Source organism: Halichoerus grypus, chromosome 13, assembly GCF_964656455.1.
Source record: "Halichoerus grypus chromosome 13, mHalGry1.hap1.1, whole genome shotgun sequence".
Lineage (NCBI taxonomy): Eukaryota > Metazoa > Chordata > Mammalia > Carnivora > Phocidae > Halichoerus > Halichoerus grypus.
This window is the reverse complement of record NC_135724.1, coordinates 233,676-240,627: the sequence shown is the minus strand read 5'-3', so window position 1 is coordinate 240,627 and position 6,952 is coordinate 233,676.

The following is a 6,952-nucleotide window of genomic DNA, read 5'->3' as shown; positions in this document are numbered from 1 at the left end:
CACCCAGGCGCCTCTCACCTCTGATTTTGTTAAAAGGACTTGGAATTTCAGTTACTTGACGTGCATTCAGAGAGTTTCTGGGTTGGTGTGTGTGTGTGGAGGTTTGGGGAGTGGGCCTGGCGGCTCTGCGCCCTCCCCACCCCTTCCTCTGGCTGGTCCAGGTTATTTTCTGTTAACAATAAGCTGGCAATCTACACGGGGGCTTCGGCCCTTCCACCTGCTGATGACCGACTGGCAATCCTAGAATGGACTGAGTAGCCAGAGAGTGGAACTGAAAATAAACATTAAGCAACTGAAACACCTAATAGGAAAGAAAACTTGACAGGCTTCCATGGGAGGAGTGCCACGGAAGATAGCTTTGTTTCAGTCTTTGAAAACTCCATGTTCTTCAGAAGGACTTCCTCCCTCAAGTCTCCGTCTGACATCTTGGCCTTCTAGGTCCTATCAGGAAAGTTCAAAATATTTCCTGCTTTTTTATGGCATCTTCTCCGTTCAACAGTTCGTGATACATGCAATTTTTAAAAAAGTATTTGCCATAAAGCATATTCAAAACTCCACAGTTAAATCTATGATGCATATAAGCTCTAGAGTGAAATAAAGGATCTAATTGCTCCATATAATCCTAAAGGATTGGGAAAAGCCTGTGCCACCCCAAGCCCTACTTATATTCTGTACCAGCCTGTCGAGGTGTGGAGACCTGGTTCTGAAATCCCGTGTCCCAGGGTTTGTTAATTTCTTAATTGAGGGTTATCAGAATGATGTAAAGTGTAGCCCTGGGAACAATATGTCATATGACAAAATAGAACTCACTTTCAGTAGGTTGAGATAAAGAACCCAAACCAGCGTAATGAAGTTTAACAGGGACCCGTGTAAATTCCCGTAATTGGAGTTTAAATATTAATTCTTGAACTACAGCATGGCAGCTCCAGTGGCAAGTCTGGTGGTTGCGGCATGTGTCCTAAGCGGAGCCTGGGGCAGGTGTGGCTGCCGAGGGTGGGAGGTGGTGCAGGGGTGCGCCTGACGTTCAGTTTGTGGAACTGTGGTTAAAGAGGACTTTGGTAGTAGGAAAGGTCGCCCTGGGAAGGGTTCATGGGGGAGGCAGAGTCAGGGTCCCTGAAGCAGCAAGGGTTCTCCACAGTAGCAGCGAGCCACGGCTGGAACTGGCCGCAGATGCCAAGTACAGGGCAGATCCAAAGCGTTACCAACCCTGAACTCCCAGCCCGGGCCCCCCCAGGTCAGAGTCAGGTTTGCCTCCATGGGTTTGCCTCCGCAGGTTTGCCTTGGGATGTTCTTTCTGTTCGAGTCAAAGCGTCCTTGTTAATCATTCACCTTTCACGCTCACCCCTTTCCCCTTTCAGACGTGAGCCCAGCCCCCGATCTGCAGCAGCCTCCCAGGCAGCGTCTCTTGGGACCCTGATGGCGATGCTGGTGCCACGGCCTTACTTGGTGCCTTACCTGTTGCTGTGACTTCTTGGCACATTCTCTTCCCCTTTCTGCCTCACCTGGGGCCACCTCCTTTGGGGAGCCTTCTGTGAACCCCCAAGTCTTGGTTGCGGCCCCCTACATTCCCGTAGCTGAGACCTCACTGCATGGACTGCTCAGCCTCTTGCCTGCCTCTCGCACAGGGTTTCCCAGGCCAGAGTGTAGCAAGTGTTGATTGACTGACTAATGGACTGTTGGGGTCTGCTCTGAGGTCAGGGGCAAGTGATCTCGCTGGCTCAGAGGGGAACATGAGCAGCAAACGAAGACACGGCCTGAGGCCCCTTTTCACTCTGGGCCTGAGAAAAGCCGAGGCAAAGCAGAACATAGGGCCAGAAATAAGACTGCAAGCCACTTGTCACTGGGATTGTAGCAGAAAATCAGGGCTTCGAGGTAAACAGAAAAAGAAGGCAAGATGCAGGTTTCGTGTATTTGGGGAGAACACAGGCGTGTTGCAGCTTCAGATCCTGACCATGGAGGTGGACGTGACGACCTCATGCTCCGGAGGAGCCCTCTCCAGCCATCTGGCTCCTGAGACTGCAGCTCTGGGTTCAGTAGTCAGATCTGCTGCCAGTGACCTCCGTGCTCAGTGCCCTTCGGCTGTCAGGGTCCCAGTGAGGGTGTCCTGACTCGCGTGAGCACCTACCAGAGCCTGGTACATGCTTCGTATTCGTTCTCATTGCTGCTGAGGATTTTGGTTTCCGAATGAGCAAAGGGATCAGGGGGAACCGGTTCATTCCATGTTTGGTGGAGATGTGTACAGCTTACCTCATGAGGATGTGCAGAGCGGGATGTGCACGTGCACCCGTTTGAGGTGGCCCTCTGCAGGGTGGCCCCACAGAAGTGGCTGGGTTTTCATGTCCTTGTGACATGCCAAGATCATAGGAGACCAGAGTCCGTCCTATTGGAAGTCAGATGTGCCTGTCAGAACCCAAAGTGCCAGCAGTAAACACAAAACCTTACAGCTGGAAACATTCCTCTGGATCCTACAATAAATCCTGTTGTGAGAGCAGAAGCAGAGTGTTCCAGCCTCACCTTTGTCTTGGAGAACGCGAGCACACACCTGTGTGGCTTTTTAGTGTTAATTTGAATACCATAGAGCTCTAGCCTTGAACAAAACCTGAAGGGGAAGCTGAATACTGACAAGTTGTTTTCATGCCAAGACGTGAAGCTCAAAATGATGGTCAGGCACGGACCTCGATAACCTCCTGCCTGGGGATGGCCTGGCAGTGGCCACAGGCTCACCTGGGCAAGGCCCCCAGGAGGAGACAGCACGCAGGCCTCCCACAGAGGCAGCCTGGAGGAGAGGAAGAGGCCCACAAAGTGTTGCACAGAAGACCTGTCTGTTTCCTTTCCCAGTTCCCAGCAGTTCTCATTGCGTTCCTTAGGCCCCCACATGCTCAGATACAACACCTTGTCTTTCGGGTGCTTGCTGGGTGTTTTCTGTGTCTTGCCAGGCTGAAACCAACATTCACACACCCACCCTCTGAGTAGTGTTCGTGATGGAGAGCTGGGTCTTTGCCACTTCCACTGGGAGGAGCCCCTCCTCTGCAGCAGTCCTGGTCAGCCCCCGACTGGCCAGGACTAGCAGACTTGCACAGTTCCAGCTTTTCTGCATCTCAGGGCAGCTTCCCTTTTCAGTCCCCTGCCCCCTGCCAGTTCTGTGTGGTTTGTGCAGGAGCCTTGATGGCCTTCCTGCCACTGAGCCTTGGTTTCTGGAACTTTGAATCTGGGTGAGACAAGCACTGGGATCTTGCTTTTCCCCTCCTAGAACAGGAACCGTACAAATAGGCCTGTTTGCTGCCCAGACTGGCAAATAGAGATGTCAGGAGTGATTTTCTGTCTGCGAGGCACAGAGGACAAATGGAGACACCATTGCTCCCCTCGGGCATGGGTGCACCCGCTTCCCCTGGACCTGTCCCATGAAACTTAGCAGCCTCCATGCAGCTTCTTTCCCTGGAAAAGCCCAAGTTCTGCCGCCCAGGCACCTGCTAGGATGACCACATGGCAGACGTGTGGCTCACAGCCTCCAGTGTCTCACTCTGCTCCTGTCTGTGGTGCACATGGGTGCCAGACGGTGTTAGGAAACCTATTTCCTCTCTAGCTCGGAGCGATCTGCACTGAAAGATGGACATGGCCCGTGTCACACCCAATAAGCTGAGGTGACACCCAGTCGTTGCACAGATGCCACTGAGATCAAACCCAGAGTATCTGCTACAGAGGGGAGCAGTCCAGTTTCCATCCAATTTTTTAAAAAGTTTTCATTTATTTATCTCAGAGAGAGAGAACGAGTGAGGAAGGGGCAGAGGCAGAGGGAGGAGCAGACTCCCCACTGAGCAGGGAGCCTGATGCAGGACTGAGCCAAAGGCAGACGTTCACTGACTGAGCCACCCAGGCGTCCATCTATTTTTTAAAGTAGGTTTTCAGCAACTGAAGGCAGAACAAAACATTGTTGCCTACAATATTTAGTTTAGATCTGGATAACGCTTCCAAGTATTCTAGAATGCATGTCCCTGTAACACCATTTTCTGTGTATTTTCAAATTCACTAATGATAGCACCTCTCAACATGGACCATGAGATTAGGCACCACCTTTTAAAGTATGCTGTGCTGGGAAGAACACGTGTACAAGAAACTCTCAGATGCCCAGTAAACCCTCTTGACTCAGCCCCAAACATAAAACTCCCTTCTGTGCCACCATTCTGCATGCAGACAGCTCGCACGCTGGTTTCGGAGAGGTGCTTGACGCAGGCCCTGTAGAAACGAGCCAGCACATCAGAGTGACTGACAGGACGGTGGTATCCGTGTTGTGTGGGCTGGACCTTCCGTGTGGGTTCTGTTTTGAATTCCTGACGTTGGTTCCTGCTTAGGCCTGAGACGTGCAAGTTGGTACATGGGCTGCGTTCCTGCATCACACATCATTATAGGATCAAGAAGGTTTGTGAGGAGTCAGTTGCCCTCATCTTCCCATGCTCAACTACTGGGTCTTCAAAGCAGGTTTTATTAGAGTTTGTTAATCTTGGTCACAAAGCCAAGAATAATTGCGTGTATTTTAGTTACCAGGAGAAAAGCAGAGGAAGAATCATTAGAAATGTCATTGAGAAATGACAGAAGATCTGGGGCAGGTTCTTGCCTGAATTCTGTTGATAGAAACCAGCAGAGCCTGGAAGTGTGTCACATACAGCCTTAGAGCAGTCGACTAAAGTGTGTGTGTGCATGTGTGAGTGTGCCCATGTGTGAATGCCTGTGTGTGTGGTTCTGTTTGCGTGTGTGCAAGTGCGTGTATGTGTGAGTGCTGATTCACAAGCCATTAGGCTAGGAGTGCTTCAAAAAATATATATTTGAGAAAAATGAGCGGGGGTGGGGGAGCGGCAGGCAGAGGGAGAGGGAGAAGCAGACCCCCGCGGAGCAGGAACCCGATGTGGGGCTCTATCCCAGGTGTCCCAGGCTGTGGGGTCTCAAGGCTCAACATTCATAACAGGGCCATCTGGCCATTGCCACTGACATTTGTCCTGTAGTTTTGGCTCCATTTCAAGAAGTCTCAGAGCCATCAAGATTAGGGAAGAGGCAGGATTTGAAGATCAGGTCCTATATTGTTAAAAAGCTGTACTTTTTTGGGTAGAAACACACTGGAGCCTTCTAACCCTTTTCTGTAATGAAATGTTGAAAATGTTCTGATGCACAGCAATGTCTAGACACCCCCGTCTCCCCAAGATCTGTGGTAACAAGTCGGGTCTGGAGTCTACCCTGATCCCTGGGTCACAACATCCCTCCTCTTACAGGAAAGTGTGCCCGTTAAAAAAAAAAACAAAACTGTCCCTGAAAAAGACCTGATGGTAGATCTACTAGATAAAGACTTTAAAGCAACTGTCTTGACCCTCAGCTGACAAAAGATGTGGAGGAAATCAACAAAACAATGTGTGAACAAAATGGAACCATCCAAAAAGAGAAAGCAAAAAGAAACTGTGAAGAAATTCTGGAGCTGTAAAGTACAATAACGGAAATGAAATACTCACTAGAGGAATTCAGAGGCAGGTTTTAAGCACAAGAAAGAAACAGTGGATTGTAACATCAGACAAAGGAAGTTGAGTTTGAGGAACAGAAAGGAAAAAAAAAAATTAAAAGTTAATGGCACCTAAGGGACCTGTGGGATTCCACCAAGCAGAGAAACCTATGCATTGTGGGGGTCCCAGAAAGAAGAGAGAGAAAGAGGTAGACAAGTATTTGAAGAAATAATGGCTGAAAGTTTCCCAAGTTTGAGGAAACATCCAGGAAGCTCAATGAACTCCAAGTTAAGCTGAACTCAGAGACCCACACTAAGAAACACAAAAGCCAAACAATCTTGAAGCAGCAAGAGAGAGGTAATTACATACAAGGCTATCCCAAGTAAGGTTAATAGATTTCCATCAGAAACGGGAGGTCAGGAGGCAGTGGGTTGATATATGCAAAGTGCTAAAAGAAAAACGTTCAACCAAGAATTCTATATTCAGCAAAATGTCCTTCAGAAGTGAGGGAGAAATTAAGACATTCGTCAGTAAATAAAAGCTGAGGGAGTGCTTCACCACTAGACCTGCCCTTTAAGAAATATTTGAAGGAGTCCTGCAGGGTGAAATGAAGGACAGTAGACAGTAACTTGAAGCTGTGTGGAGAAATGAAGATCTCAGTAAAGAAAAATAAATGGCCAATTATAAAAACTAGTAACAGGGCGCCTGGGTGGCTCAGTTGGTTAAGCGACTGCCTTCGGCTCAGGTCATGATCCTGGAGTCCCAGGATCGAGTCCCGCATCGGGCTCCCTGCTCAGCAGGGAGTCTGCTTCTCCCTCTGACCCTGCCCCCTCTCGTGCTCTCTCCCCCATTCTCTCTCTCAAATGAATAAATAAAATCTTTAAAAAATAAAAATAAAAACTAGTAACAACAATTTATAACTCTATGTTTTGTTTTCTACATAATTTAAGAGTAGTGCATTTAACAGAATTGTTAATTTATGTTTTGTGGAATCAACAACTAAAAGGGCTGGGGACAGAGATGTTGAGCAGAGTTTTTGTGTTATTGAAATTAAGCTGGTATAAATTCAGATTAGAGTGTTACAGTTTCAGGATGTTAAATGTAATCACGGTAACCACAAAGAAAATAGCTATAGAATATACACAAAAGGAAATGAGAAAGTTTAAAGGTCTCAGTACCAAAAAACAAACAAACAGAAAACCCACAAAAGAGTAATGCAGGAGACGAGTGACAAAAAGAAGCTGTAAGGCACATAACAAATAGCAAAATGACAGAAGTCCTCCCTTACCTGTAATTACCTTAAATATAAATGGATTAAACTCTCCAAGGAAATGACAGAGATTGGCAGAATGGATAAAAACCATCTTCCAACTACATGCTGTCTTCAAGAGACTCTAGATCCAAAGACATAAGTAGATTGAAAGGTGAGAGGATGTAAAAAGATGTTCCCTGCAAATAATAACCAATGA